Source organism: Phyllobates terribilis, unplaced genomic scaffold (assembly GCF_046119375.1).
Source record: "Phyllobates terribilis strain yellow unplaced genomic scaffold, ASM4611937v1 Scaffold_4__5_contigs__length_816908805, whole genome shotgun sequence".
Lineage (NCBI taxonomy): Eukaryota > Metazoa > Chordata > Amphibia > Anura > Dendrobatidae > Phyllobates > Phyllobates terribilis.
Genome location: NW_027362764.1, coordinates 275,472,063 through 275,488,098, shown reverse-complemented (window position 1 = coordinate 275,488,098; position 16,036 = coordinate 275,472,063).

Sequence of the window (16,036 nt, the reverse complement as noted above, 5' to 3'; positions counted from 1 at the left end):
GGGCAGTCTCTGGGTAAAGGATTGGTACGACCTGTGGCGGCTGATGATAGACGTGAGCTCCCAGGTGAGCAGGCGAGAGTCTCTGGATAAACGGGTGGTCACAGCATGTGATGGCGGAGCCTCCAGGAAGACCAACAGACAGGTAGCAGATGAGCGCTCCCAGGTGAGCGGGCAGAAGTCTCTGGACAGGCGGGTGGTCACAGCACGTGACGGCAGAGCCTCCAGGTAGGCTAGCAGACAGGCAGCAGATGAGTGCTCCCAGGTGAGCGGGCAAGCTGGTCCGTAGACAGACTGACAGGAGTTGGAAGGCAGACCGTCGGACCTCAGGCAAGCAGGCAGGTAGCAGATGTGCGCTCCCAGGTGAGCGGGCAAGCTGGTCCTTAGACAGACTGACAGGAGTTGGAAGGCAGACCGTCGGACCTCAGGCTAGCAGGCAGGTAGCAGAATATCAGGCAGGAATAAGACAGCAAGCTGGCAGGAATCTGGCAGGTATCTGGCAGGTAACTGGCAACGGGACCTGAGGGCTGAAGCAGAGTAGTGAACAGTGCTACAACATTGCTCGGGCACCTCCATTTTGGAGGAGGTGCCTTTTATATGGGAGGTCCTCCGGCAATTGGCCGGGGACTCCTTAGGACGGCGCGCGCGGTCCCTTTAAGAGAGGGGAAGCGCGCGCGCGCCCTAAGCACACTGCCGGGGAAGGAGCGCGTGCCGGAAGCAGCGGGGAGAGAAGAGCTGGAGGACGCCGCGCCAGGAGCGGGGAGGTGAGAGGGACGGCGTCTCTGCCTAGAACGGGGCAGAGACACCGATGCTACAGTACCCCCCCTTTAGGCCCCCTCTTTTTTTGGCCAGAAAGAAATTTTTCAAGGAGAAGCGGGGCGTTGATGTTCTCCCTGGGTTCCCAAGTTCTCTCCTCAGGACCAAACCCCTTCCAATCTACCAGAAAAAAGGTTTTTCCTCTTACCCTCTTGGAGGCCAGAATACTCTCTACCTCAAAGATGTCACCAGCGGAAACCGGAGCAGGAAGGGTACCTGGATTTTTGGAAAAAAAGTTAAAGACAACGGGTTTGAGGAGAGATACGTGGAAGGAGTTGGGGATCCGTAGGGTGGCCGGGAGTTTTAATTTGTAGGCCACAGGGTTAATTTGCCTGAGGACTTCGAAGGGACCGATGAATCGAGGACCCAACTTGTAGGAGGGTACTTTGAGCCGCACATGTTTGGATGAGAGCCAAACCTTGTCTCCCGGATGGAATTGGGGCGGATCCAGACGTCTCTTATCAGCATATCTCTTCATCCGCTCAGAGGAGAGAAGAAGAGCGGACCTGGTGCTCTCCCAAATAGTAGAAAATTCGCTGACAAGAGACTCCGCAGCAGGGTTGTCCACAGAAACGGAGACAGGAAGTGGAATCCGGGGATGTTGGCCACCAACTATAAAGAACGGGGATTTGGAAGAGGATTCGCTCTCATGGTTGTTATAAGAGAACTCGGCCCATGGTAGGAGATCCACCCAGTCCGAGTGGTGAGCATCAACGAAGTGCCGGAGGTAGATGGTCAAGATCTGATTAATCCGCTCCACTTGACCATTGGACTGAGGGTGGTAAGCGGAGGAGAAGTCCAGGGTAATGTCCAGCAGCTTACATGTGGCTCTCCAGAAGCGTGAGGTGAACTGAACCCCACGATCCGACACGATGTGGAGAGGCAGACCATGGAGACGGAAGATGTGGCGGATAAAATCTTTAGCCAGCTCGGGTGCAGATGGGAGACCAGGCAGGGGAATGAAGTGGGCCATCTTAGAAATACGGTCAGCGACAACCCAAATGACAGTACAACCGGCAGAAACTGGAAGGTCGGTGATAAAGTCCATAGCGATGTGTTGCCAAGGAGCAGCAGGTACGGGAAGGGGCAGGAGATGGCCGGCAGGTAGATGTCGGGGAACTTTGTTACGGGCGCAGGATGAACAGGCCGCGACGAAGTCTACCACATCCTTACGCAGGGTAGGCCACCAGTAATGCCGGGTAATAAGTCGGAAGGTCTTCTTTTGGCCAGCATGGCCAGCTAGTTTAGAAGAATGTCCCCAGTGAAGAACCCTCTCCCGATCTGGCACAGCTACGAACGTCTTACCGGGTGGAAGACGAGTCAGATCCAAGGGGGCCACATTCATCACTTTGGAGGAGTCGATGATGTGCGTAGGTTCCTCCTCTTGATCGGAGAACAGGAAGGACCGGGACAAGGCATCAGCTTTGACATTCTTGTCCGCCGGACGGAAATGAAGAATGAAGTCGAAGCGGGCAAAAATCAACGACCACCGGGCCTGGCGAGGATTGAGTCTCTGGGCATTTTGGAGATATGCCAGGTTTTTGTGATCCGTGTAGATAATTACCGGGTAGAGAGCCCCTTCAAGCAGATAGCGCCACTCCCCCAGTGCCAATTTGATGGCTAGCAATTCACGGTCTCCTATGGAGTAGTTGCGCTCCGACGAGGAGAAGATTTTGGAGAAGAAGCCGCATGTTACCATTCTCCCGGTAGAAGATTTTTGGGTGAGCACCGCTCCGGCTCCGGAGGAGGAGGCATCAACCTCCAGGTAGAATTGTTTATTACAGTCTGGACGGTGCAGGACGGGAGCAGAGGCGAAGGCTTTCTTTAGGGAAAGGAAGGCCTCCTCGGCTTCAGACGACCATGTCCTGGGGTTAGCCCCCTTACGGGTAAGTGCAGATATGGGAGCAGTCCGAGACGAGAAGTGTGGGATGAAAAGACGATAGTAATTAGCGAAGCCCAGGAATCGCTGTATCGCCTTCAAACCTTCAGGACGAGGCCATTTTAGAACGGAAGAGAGCTTCTCGGGATCCATTTGTAGACCTGTTTGGGAGATAACATAGCCCAAGAACGGAAGGGAGGTCTGATCGAAGAGGCACTTCTCATATTTGGCATAAAGGTGGTTCTGCCGAAGCCTAAGCAGGACCTGACGAACATCCCTCCGGTGTGTGGGGAGATCCGGAGAGAAGACCAAGATATCGTCAAGGTATACCACTACGCAGGAGTACAGGAGGTCACGGAAGATGTCGTTGACTAGTTCCTGAAAGACCGCGGGAGCATTACAGAGACCGAAGGGCATCACAAGGTACTCGTAGTGACCGTCCCGGGTATTGAATGCCGTCTTCCACTCGTCTCCTTGACGGATACGGACCAGATTATACGCTCCTCGTAGATCCAGCTTGGAGAAGATCCTGGCGCCCTTGAGACGGTCAAACAATTCGGAGATGAGTGGCAGGGGATATTTGTTTTTTACCGTGATGAGATTGAGTCCTCTGTAGTCAATACAGGGACGTAGCGAGCCGTCTTTATTTTTGACAAAGAAGAAACCGGCTCCAGCCGGGGAGGTAGATTTTCGGATAAATCCCCTTAACCAGATTCTCTTCAATGTACTCAGACATGGCCCGGGTCTCGGCTGCAGACAACGGGTAGATTAGCCCACGGGGAGGAGTGGTACCAGGTACCAGGTCGATCGGGCAATCGTATGGCCTATGGGGTGGCAACGTCTCAGCTTCCTTCTTACCGAAGACGTCCGCATAGGGCCAGTAGGGAGCCGGCAGACCAGGTAAGTTAGCTGGAGTAGGCTGAGGGCGAAGTGGACGGACCGGGACCAGGCAGGTCCTATGGCAGTCAGGACCCCATCGGAGTACTTCACCGGACCGCCAGTTCAATACGGGTTCATGTGTCTGGAGCCAAGGTAAACCTAGCAACAGGGAGTGAGAAAGTCCGGACAGCACATGGAATGAGATCTCCTCAGAGTGCAGCATTCCCACCTGCAGGGTTATGGGTTCAGTGACGAGCAGGATGGTCTCCGAGAGAAGTCTTCCATCCACGGAGGCGACTGACAATGGTCCAGCCAGGGAATTGGTGGGAATATGGTATCTCTCTACCAGAGGCTGGGAGATGAGGTTTCCAGCAGCTCCAGAATCCAGATGGGCGAGTTCAAAGAGACGGTTCTCTCCCCAAGCAATAGAGACCGGTAAGGTCAGAGACGGAGAGGGCTTTCTTTTGTCTAGGACGACCTCTCCGAGTGGTCCTAGACACTGGCGTTTCCCGGCTTTTCCGGGCAGGAACGGATGAAGTGCTTCATACTGCCACAATAGAAACAGCTTCCCTCGGCTCGGCGAGATTCTTGGCGAGAACCGACCATCTTGGTCTGGTCGACCTGCATAGGCTCAGGAGAGTGTACCTGAGGAGAGACGGAGGGAGTGACAGGTTTCTGAAAAGTAGGAGCTAGACGTGGAAACCTCCTCTCACGGGTGACCTCTTTGGCACGCTCCTGGAACCGTAGGTTAATCCGGGTGGCAAGAGTTATTAGGTCATCGAGAGTGGTAGGAATGTCCCGACCGGCAAGTTCATCTTTAATACGGCCAGACAGACCCTCCCAGAAGACGGATACCAGAGAGTCATTATCCCAGGCCAGCTCCGAGGCAAGGGTACGGAACCGTATGGCATATTGGCCCACGGTGAGACTTCCCTGACGGAGGCGTAGCAGTGATGATGCGGATGAGGTCTTCCATCCGGGTTCATCGAAGACTTTCCGGAAAGCCGTGAGAAAGGCAGGCAAGTCGGACACCAGGGGGTCTCCTCTCTCCCATAGAGGATATAGCCAAGCCAGGGCCTCCCCGGTGAGATGGGACATGATGAAGGCAATTTTGGCCCGGTCGGAGTTAAACTGGTGAGACAGGAGTTCAAAGTGCAGGGTGCACTGATTTATGAAGCCCCGAGCCTGGGCAGAGTCGCCTCCAAAGCGAGGAGGTGCAGAAAGCCGGGGTCCGGGGTAGGATACCATGTTATTAGTGGGCAGTGGAGCTGCCGGATTGCGAGTCATGGCACTGGCGGTGGTTGCAGGCAGAGCCGTCAGAGTGTCCAGGCGAGAATTGACATTCCGCAGGTGACCCAGGATGGACTCCTGTTGGGACCTCTGACGGGACAGTTCATGACACAGGTCCGAGAGCGAGGGAGCTTGGGTGCCACCGGGTTCCATGGCCCGAGCAAACTGTAACGGGTCTGGGAGGCGGAACCTCTGAGCTACTATACAAGGGGGCGGTCCTTGTAAGGGAGCGGGTGGCGACCAGGGTAGACGGGCAGGCAGTCACAGCAGGTGACCGGGACAGTCTCTGAATGAACGGACAGGAGGTCACAGCAAGTGACCGGGGCAGTCTCTGGATGAACAGGCAGGAGGTCACAGCAAGTGACCGGGGCAGTCTCTGGGTAAAGGATTGGTACGACCTGTGGCGGCTGATGATAGACGTGAGCTCCCAGGTGAGCAGGCGAGAGTCTCTGGATAAACGGGTGGTCACAGCATGTGACGGCGGAGCCTCCAGGAAGACCAACAGACAGGTAGCAGATGAGCGCTCCCAGGTGAGCGGGCAGAAGTCTCTGGACAGGCGGGTGGTCACAGCACGTGACGGCAGAGCCTCCAGGTAGGCTAGCAGACAGGCAGCAGATGAGCGCTCCCAGGTGAGCGGGCAAGCTGGTCCGTAGACAGACTGACAGGAGTTGGAAGGCAGACCGTCGGACCTCAGGCAAGCAGGCAGGTAGCAGATGTGCGCTCCCAGGTGAGCGGGCAAGCTGGTCCTTAGACAGACTGACAGGAGTTGGAAGGCAGACCGTCGGACCTCAGGCTAGCAGGCAGGTAGCAGAATATCAGGCAGGAATAAGACAGCAAGCTGGCAGGAATCTGGCAGGTATCTGGCAGGTAACTGGCAACGGGACCTGAGGGCTGAAGCAGAGTAGTGAACAGTGCTACAACATTGCTCGGGCACCTCCATTTTGGAGGAGGTGCCTTTTATATGGGAGGTCCTCCGGCAATTGGCCGGGGACTCCTTAGGACGGCGCGCGCGGTCCCTTTAAGAGAGGGGAAGCGCGCGCGCGCCCTAAGCACACTGCCGGGGAAGGAGCGTGTGCCGGAAGCAGCGGGGAGAGAAGCGCTGGAGGACACCGCGCCAGGAGCGGGGAGGTGAGAGGGACGACGTCTCTGCCTAGAACGGGGCAGAGACGCCGATGCTACATAAATTATTCATGATCATGAGGCCATCCATCTCTTTAGCTTTCTGTTCCTTGGAATGCAAGCGCATGTATGTAGTAGCGGCTAGGCCTGAGGTGGTCAGCGTTTTGGCGCATATCCTACCTCCTCCAAGGATTGCTGGATGTTTTCTTGCTACTATCCCAGTTCTATGACTCCCGTTAAAACAAAGCTTCAGGTGATGAATGATGGATGAGGTGGTGGCAAAGGAGAAAGAGCAGGAGGAACAGGGACCATTCACATCAATATCAGGCCAGTCAACCACACATGTCTTGTAGGATATGTTTCTGTACCAAAAGGAGCGGTTCGGCTACACAGTTATAGGGCATACAGTGAGTGCCTACCAAAAATTTTGATGCACTCCAATGCCCCTTGGAAGTGATATGGAGGTTAGAGGGCCTTAACTAAACCGTTTTTTCCATTTATAGCAACTGGGTCTCCTGTACACTGTTGGCCTAAGCAGCGAATGGAAGGCTTACCAAAAATTATGAGGAACTGAAATGTCCCTTGAAACAGACGTGGATTGCAGCGTACTAAAAACATTCTACCCATTATTGGGGAGTGGGTCTCCCTTAATATTCGCCTATGCATTGAAAAGCAAAAGCTGACTAAAATTAGGAGGAAATTCAATGCCCGTAGGAACACTCATGGAGGTTAGAGATAATTAAAAACAACATTTCAATGTCCCTTGAAAGAGCTGTGGAGTTCAGAGTGGTTTAACAGGACTGTTTAAATGCCCCTTGGAAGAGACGTGGAGGTCACAGTAGCTTAACAAGACGGTTTTAATGCCCCTTGGAAGAGACGTAGAGTTCAGAGTGGTTTAACAAGATGGTTTTAATGCCCCTTGGAAGAGACATGGAGGTCACAGTAGCTTAACAAGACGGTTTTAATGCCCCTTGGAAGAGACCTTGTAGCATCGGCGTCTCTGCCCCTTGCCCCTCTCACCTCCCCACTCCTGGCGCAGCGTCCTCCCGCGCTTCTCTCCCCGCGGCTTCCGGCACGCGCTCCTTCCCCGGCAGTGTGCTTAGGGCGCGCGCACACGCGCTCCCCTCTCTTAAAGGGACCGCGTGCGCCGTCCTAAGGAGTCCCCGGCCAATTGCCGGAGGACCTCCCATATTTAAGGCACCTCCTCCAAAATGGAGGTGCCCAAGCAAAGTTGTTTGCACTGTAGAAGATCTTTGCTTCAGCCCTCAGGTCCCGCTGCTAGCCTGACTCCTCGTCCTGCCTGCCAGCCTGTTATCTGCCCGTTACCTGCCGAGCCTGCCAGTCTGCTCACCTGGAGCGCTCACCTGTTACGTGCCTGTTATCTGCTTTGGCTATCAGTCCGCTCACCTAGGAGCATCCGCCTGCCTTGTCTGTCAGACCGCTCACCTGGGAGCATCCGCTTGTTATCTGCTGTGTCCGTCAGACCACTCACCAAGGAGCACCAGCCTGCTCACCTGGGAGTGCACACCAGTTACCTGCCAGTTACCTGCCTCGTCTGTCTGCCCGCTCATCTGGGAGCACCCGCCTGTTTCCTGCCAGCCTGCCTGGAGACCCTGCCGTCACTCGCTGTGACCACCTTCCTGGTAAACCTAAAGGCTGCTACTTGTCCTGCTATCACGAACTCTGACCACCTTCCTGGTAAACCTACAGACTGCTACTGGTCCTGCTATCATGAACTATGACCACCTGTCAGCTACCAGAGACTTCCGCCTGCTTGCCGTGTCCATCCGTCTTACCGGTCAGTTCCAGCCACCTGACCCGTGGGAGCCACCTGCTCTCTTACAAGGTCGTCCCCAGAGTAGCACCTGGTCCCTCTGCCCGGATCCTCCCTGGTCACGGAGTCGTTAGCCGCCGTCTGACCAGGGTCGGTTCGGGTTGATACTTAGTCACGCCCCTCTAGGTCCCTCCTTGCACCTCGGCACAGAGGTTCCACCACCCGGACCCGTAACAGACGTAGAGTTCAGAGTGGTTTAACAAGACGATTTTAATGCCCCTTACAAGAGCCATGCAGAACAGCATATTAAAAACATTATTCCCATTATTGGGGAGTGGGTCTCCCATAGTCTTTGCCTATGCCTTCCAAGCAAAAGCTGCCAAAAATGAGGACGGATGAACTTGCAATGCCCCTTACAAGAGCCATGCAGTACAGCATATTAAAAACATTATTCCCATTATTGGGGATTGAGTCTCCCATAACCTTTGCCTATGCCTTCCAAGCAAAAGCTGCCAAAAATTAGGACGGAGGAACTTGCAATGCCCCTTACAAGAGCCATGCAGTACAGCATATTAGAAACATTATTCCCATTATTGGGGAGTGGGTCTCCCATAGTCTTTGCCTATGCCTTCAAAGCAAAAGCTGCTAAAAATTAGGATGGAGGCACTAGCAGTGCTGGCAACACGGACCACGGTCATCCTGGTGGTATAGTGGTGGTCGAGGCTGAGGATAAGGAGAAGAGCAAAAAACAGCTGAAATGAGGAAGCGTATACCCATGTGTGGGTGTGAATTGGTGCATGGGAATACACCTCCCGAAATAACACAGTGGATTTGACTTTGTTACTCTGCTGTCATTTGGGGGTGATGAAAAGTCTGGCCCAATCCAGCCCTTGTTCATTTTGATAAGGGTCAGCTTGTCAGCATTGTCAGTTGACAGGCGAGTGTGCTTATCAGTTATAATTCCCCCAGCGGCACTAAAAACACGCTCCGATAACACGCTAGCGGCAGGGCAGGCCAGGACCTCCAAGACGTACAGAGCGAATTCATTCCAAGTGTCCAGCTTGGATACCCAATAATTAAAAGGCACAGAGGAATCACGGAGGACCCTGGTACAGTCGGCAAGGTACTCCCTCACCATCTTTTGAAACTTTCCACTCCTTGGGAGAGTACCCTGCGCCTCAGGGCCTGTAAGCTGGGCGGTTTCATAAAACTTTCCCAGAACGTTGACAGTGTTCCCCTGCCTCTGCTGGATTGGACTTGCGTCTCTCTCGCCTGTACGCCTTGGTTGGGCAACGAACTCTGACCCCTGCGGCTAGCGTGTTCAGATGGGAATTTTTTTAACAGTTCTGCAGCGAGGGCCTTCTGCTACTGCCGCATTTTTGTAGACCTCTCCACCTCCAGAATAATAGAGTGAAAGTTCTCCTTGTAGCGGGGGTCTACTAGTGTCACCAACCAGTAATGACTGTCACCCAACATTTTGACAACGCGAGGGTCACGGTTAAGGCAGCGTAACATAAAGTCAGCCATGCGTGCCAGACTGGTAACGGGCAAGACTTCCGTGTCCTCACCAAGACGACGACTGACAATGCTCTCCTCCTCGTCCTCCTCCCCCCCCGTCCTCAGGTCACCCACTCTGAACTGACGGTATGACATTTGTACAGGTACTACCGCCTACAGCGCATGATACCAGCTCCTATTCTTCCTCCTCCTCCTCCTCCACCTCCTCCTCTCCCTCATTGTCTCCCAATGCACATTGGGATGAGATGAGGCTGGGCTGTGTGTAGTAGCCCGCTACGGCTTCTTGATCCATCTCATCATTCTCTGGCTGCAATGCCTCCTCTTTAATTCTCTGCAGAGAGCATTGCAAAAGACAGACTAGTGGGATGCTGATGCTAATGATGGCATCATCGCCACTCCCCATCTTGGTGGACTCCTCAAAGTTTGTCAGGATGGTACATATGTCAGACATCCAGGTCCACTCCTGAGGTCTTATGTGTGGAGTCTGACCTGAATATCGACGGCCTTGTTGCAGCTGGTACTCCACAACTGCTCTCTTCTGCTCACAAATCCTTTGCAACATGTGAAGGGTACACTGACTGACATAGGGCCCGCAATCCTCGGTGTGGGGAGGATGTGTTCCGTCCCAAGGTCCGACTGGGTCCCGGCTTCCACTATATTTACCCAGTGTGCCGTCAGGGAGATGTACCATCCCTGGCCACAAGCACTTGTCCAGGTGTTCGTTGTCAGGTGGACTCTCCCTGTAACTGCGTTGTTGAGGGCACGGCAGAAGTTTTGGGACACGTGCTTGTGTAGTGCGGGGATGGAACTCCGGGTAAAATAGTGTTGGCTGGGGACCAAATACCGAGGGACGGCCACCGCCATAAGGTTGCGGAAGGATTTCGTCTCCACCAGCCTAAAAGGCAGCATTTCCAACGCAAGCAGTCATGAAATGTGCGAATTTAGGACTGTGGCCTGTGGGGCATTGGCTGCTTATTTGCGCTTTCGCTCAAAGGTCTGGGATATGGACAATTGAACGCTGCGGTGGGACATGGACGTTGATGCTGTTTCTTGAGAAACTGCCATAACAAGTGAAGACTGAGAGGAGGGGGCATCTTTGCATGCAGTATGGACAGGGGATTGCCTTGCACGCACAACAGGGGGTTCTCTTACACAACAGCGAAAGAAGCAGTGGTGACACCCGCTGACACTGGTCGTGGAACCTGGGGTTCACCCCACAAAGTCCGGGTGCTTTGCTGACATGTGCCTGATCATGCTGGTGGTGGTCAGGCTGGTAGTTTTGTCACCCCTGCTAATGGCCTGGCAGGTGGTACAAATGGCCTTTTTGGGGTTATCAGCAGAGTCTTTAAAAAAATTCCAGACTCTGGAAGACCTGCTGGTTGTACTAGCAACGTTCCTCGTGTTGGTGTTATGGGGAACAGTTGCCTGTCTTCTGTCTGGGGCCACCACACTGCTTCTTCCTGTCTGTTGGGGTACTCTGCCTCCCTCCCCCTGTGTGTTGCAGGCCTCTCTCTGCGTGTCCTCCTGCCATGTTGGATCACTTATTAGATCATCCACCACCTCCTCCTCTTCCACTTCTGCACCACGGTCCTCCCCCTCACTTTGTGGCAATTGTATCTCGTCATCGTCCACCTCTTGTGACAAATTGCCAGTGTCGCCTTCCTGTGGCCGTGGCTGTTCAAATATTTGGCTATATGGGATTTCCTTTTCCACCACTTCAAGCGGAGTAGGCGAGGGGCCCAAATATGGAAATGGACCAGTGAATAGCTCTTCAGAGTGTCCAACTGTGGGATCAGTTGCTGTTTGACGACACTCGGCATGGTGAGATGAAGGAGCATCAGGGGGAAGAGGAGCATGCGGTCGAGACACACGGCTACTAAGACTTGACCGTGTGGAAGACAGACCGGAGGTGGTGGTGCCCTGGTGACTGGAAGTATTATCTGCTATCCAATTAGTAACCTGTTCACACTGATCAGTTCGCAATAGTGGTGTTGTGTGCTTCCCTAGTAAGAACGTCCAGTTCCACTTCCCTTGCCACGCGCCTTGCCCATTGTAAATGAAGTAAAATAGCTTACACTCGCACTATCAATGGAAAAAGGGTAATAAAAAGGAGATTATAACCGGGGAAGAGGAAAACCACAGTTCTATTTCTCTGGCCTACACCAGAATCTTTTGAACAGATATATTTGTGTCTGAACAGTCAGCGAGACACTCAAACTGTTTTTTTTATGGAAAAATGGCAAAAAGGTGGATAACACCCAGATTTGAACCATGGAAGAGGAAAACAACAGTTCTAATTTCCTGGTGTATACCAGACTTTTTTAAATAGATATATTTGTGTCTGAACAGTCAGCGAGACACTCAAACTGTTTTTTTTATGGAAAAAAGGCAAAAAAGTGGATAATACAGAGATCTGAACCGTGGAACTGCTAAACCACAGTTCTAGTTATCTGGCCGAAACCAGACTCTTTTAAACAGATATATTTGTGTCTGACCACTCACAGACACACTTATTTTTTTTTGGGTGGGGGAATACCAAAAGGTTAATAAGACAGGTATTTTTATAGTCTGACTGAGAAAAAAAAAAAAAAGAGGATTTAGATGAAAAAAAAAGGATTTTTCCTGCCCCTGAGACCTGGGGCTAAGTCTAGTAATTTGAGCAGCAGCAGCACACAGGACTGTAATGCAGTGTTTGTTTGTATAACCACTGCATCTCCTATACAGCCTGCCTGCCTGCCTGATATCTGGGATGGATATTAGTCCTGAGAAGGACTGTTTGTTTGATTTTGCAGGCTTTAGAGGCCCTACACTACCTATTTCGCAGTATATAAATCTCTCCCTAGCTCAGCAGCACTCTCCCTACCCTGTCTGATCCAGAGCGACTGTGTCCAAGATGGCGGCGCCCGATTTTAAATACTCGAGGTGACGCTGTGCAGCCAGCCAATCACTGTAATGCCCACAACCAACATGGCTGTGGCATTACAGTGACTGGCTGGCAATCCCTGCATGTTCATTGGCTCTGTAAAGAGCGCCAAACATGGAGAGCGAAGACCCGAGCTCCCGCCCGAGTAACCCGAAAAAGCTCGGTGCTCGCCAAACATTCCGAGTAGTGAGATGCTCGTTCGAGTACCGAGCAGTTTCGAGCATGTTCGCTCAACACTAGTGAGTACATGTCAGGCTGAGCGTGGGCCATAGGCATTGTCAGTTGAAGAATAAAGCAGAAGACAAATAATGGACAGGCATTCAGCTGTTATGGCTGATGCAATCATTAGCATCAGCTGTAGATGAATGAAAATTGGCACTGATTCATGCTTTGACAAATGCAATGTTTAACATGCTTGTGAAAGAGGCTAGATTTGACAGTATGTCCATAGCAAACTAGGCCACTTTTTGCCACTGGTTCATTCTGCTGAATGAGAAACCCATGGTATTGGTGTATTTACTGGAGAAAGGACAAAGTGCAAATTTGACTAAACCTGGTTGTTCAGGCGGTGCGACTCTATTTGCTGAAGTGCATTGGCAGATAAAACATCTGGTTCATCAGGTCATGTCTATTGTAATCTTTGCTTCTGCCACCTTGGTTACTTGTTGTAGCTGTAGTGCTGGCACATGGGGAGGAGTGTTGACTTTGCAGGGTGCAGAGAAAGGTCTCTTCTTGTCAGACTTGTGGTTGGCAAGTGTTTGCTCGATGAACACGCCTCCAAGAAGGAAACACAATTTATCTTAGTAACATGCCAATGTGGACTCCCATTCAGAATTTAGAAAAATTCTCTCATTTTGCTTTTATAGCAAGTGTCCAACAGAATGGCTATCTCTTTGATTGATAGTAACAATGTATGTAGAGAAAATGATGTAGCTTCCAGTCCAAAATTCATAAAAATGATATGAAAAATAGTTAAAAAGTATGGCACACTAAAACACATTATAAATATGAGTGTAAATGGGGATATGGGAAAAACATGTGAGAACACCAAGCATGTTTTGAATTCAGCTTGTGTTCAAAACGCATTTGGTGTGATCAAGTTTAACAATGCAGCTTGTGTTCAATACTCGTTTGATGTATCGAACACAAGCTGGATTGGTCTAGGAGACTGACCACTGCTGCTGTCTACCTTGTGAACATTGTGTTGAAGCTTGCAAGGTGTCACGGGTTTACCGCAACAGAAAGGAGCCAGAAGACCGCAGCGTCTAATTTCTCCCAGTCCTGCACTCATTAGAAGCCTTTCACCTTTATATTAATCGTTGCAGGTTTCTTTTAGCAAAGCAGGGGTTAATCTGCTCAATTGTGAGCTCCTGGAAGCTTACCTTCATTTAGGCTCTCAGCTGTCCAGTGTTAGCCATTCCCCATTCCTATATATACTGGGCTTTGACAAGCTATCATTACCAGAGCTAGCTTAGGCTGCATGGCGCTAGGAGTGTGGAGGAGAGTTGTTGTTTGAGAAGGCATTTGGAGGATTAATACTAAGACTGTTGTGTGGTTTAGGTTGTGTGTAATCCTTTTCTTCTCCTATTTGTTTTTTCCCCATCCTCCACTCCCCGGTGTTAACCTCTGTTATTTGTGTGCATATACTGTATTTATACAATTGATATTTTCCTTTAGCCCTGAATGTATTACCTTGTTAGTTTGGGTGGTGTACTGCCATATAATACTACTCCACTCTTCCCTGTGTGGGGGAAGGGAACAGACTGAAGGCAGATTGAGGACCTCAGACAAGGTACGTGGCTCCGGCGTCTTCATCTTCAGGAGTAATCTGGGGAACAGAGCCAGTGAGGGTGCCCCTAGCATTAGGGAGAAGGAAGGAGCCCCTGGCCCTGGGATAACTGACAACAGAGTCAAGACACAAGGATTAAGAGGTTACATTGGTGAGTCTTGTTTTTATACTAAAGATCCTGCTGTGTTTTAATAGTTTTAGCTGAGCACACAGAGACCGTGGTTTCTGCAGCAGCGCATCTAGGCCGGAATAATGGTGGAGAAATTGCTGTACCATCAGATTGAGGATGAGAGCCATGCAAGACACGTGTGCGAGGTTGCCCCGGCGTAGGGCTGCACTATTATCACACACGGCCTTCCCTTGCTCCCAATTGAGTGGAGGCAGCCATTGCTGAAACTCAGCATGGATAGCTGTCCACAAATCTTGATCAGTTTGACGGCGATATCCAAGGTATAATAATTGAAACACTGACTGATTGCGATGAGCCCAGACTGCTCAGTATGGAGGTGGCGGGAGTCTATCTGCACTGTTGGAACATGTGTCTCATTAAGGCAGAGGTTGAGGGTGCATATAGAGGTCCTAGAGAAGGTGGATGAGGTAGAAGCACTGAAGGAAGTGTTAGATACAGAAGTTTGTCCCGCAAGCCTTGGGGATTCCAAGACTTGCTGTCTAGTGACACCTTGGTGTCTAGTGGTTTAGTTTTCCATCCTCTGGTGTGTAGTAGTTTACTTCTTCAGCCCTAGCTGTTTAATAGTTTAGTTTTCCAACCCCTGTTGTCTATTAGTTCAGTTCTCCATGTTCTGGTGTGTATTTGCTTCGTTTTCCAACTTTAGCTGTCTAGTAGTTTAGTTCTCCAACCCCTGCTGTCTAGTAGTTTAGTTCTCCATCTTCTGATGGGCAGTGGTTTAGTTCTCCATCCCCAAGTGCCCTGCAAACCTTTGGGGTTCCAAAACTAGTGGAGTAGCCTATTCCCTGCCTGTCCCCACAGCCACCAGAGTCACCCAGTGCCCAGTCAGTGAGATGTAACGCCCCTGGCCATTCTTGCTTGTTTAGGTGTCAGTGGTGAAATGCACCCTGTCAGAACTAGATTTTTTCATCGAACAGGTGATCTGATCTGCAACATGCTGGTGTAGTGCAGGCACAGCTTTCTTAGAGAAATAATGGTGACTGGGTAACTTGTACCGGGGGACTTCGATGGTCATCTGCTTTCCAAAACAGTCTGTATCCACCAGGCGGAAAGGCAGCATTTCCGTGTTCAACAGATTGGAGATGGTGAAGTTCAAGCTCTTTGCTTTGGCATGCGTATGAGGAAAGACTCTTTTATGTGACCACAACTGTGGGATTGAGGGCTGACTGCTGTGCTGAGAGAGGGGTGTGGAGTATTGTAAACACGACAAGCTGTTGGACTGTGAGAGAGGTGCAGATGGAGATGTTACGGTTGATTGAGAAAGATGGGGTGTGTTCAGTGTCTGAGATCAGCCAAAAACAGCAGGCATGTCCACTTCAGTAACAGCTGATGAGCTCTCACTCCTCCCGACTTTAGTAGGTAAACAAGTGGAGGTTCTGTGGCCGGAGACCTGTGTGAGAACACTTGCCACAGTGATGGAGGAGGAAGAAGCAGAAGATGCGGTTGATGGAGTGGACCGTGGTTGATGAGGCCCACTAGTCTGCATTTTAGCACAGTGAGATTCCCAGATTAATGCATGTTGATCGCGCTTGTGCCAGTTCATGCATGTAGTAGTCAAATTATTGCATTTTTTTACTCTACTCTGTAGTTTTTAACAAAGTTGGCAGATAACGTAAGTTGTGTCATTTTTTGAGGTCTAAAAAAAAGACCCAAGCTAGGCAACTAAAGACCCAAAAACGCTCCTGGCCACTGGCAGAGTTGGGTCTGAGAATGTAGTGCTTGTCGTGGTTGCATAATCTGTGTCTGTGAGGGAAGCCGCAACGTAACCTCCTTGTCTTCCTCCTTCTCCACCTCCTCTGCTGAGCTGCTCAGCTGCATGCCTCTGGGTTCACACCAAGTGGGATCTACAACCTCATCATCATCCT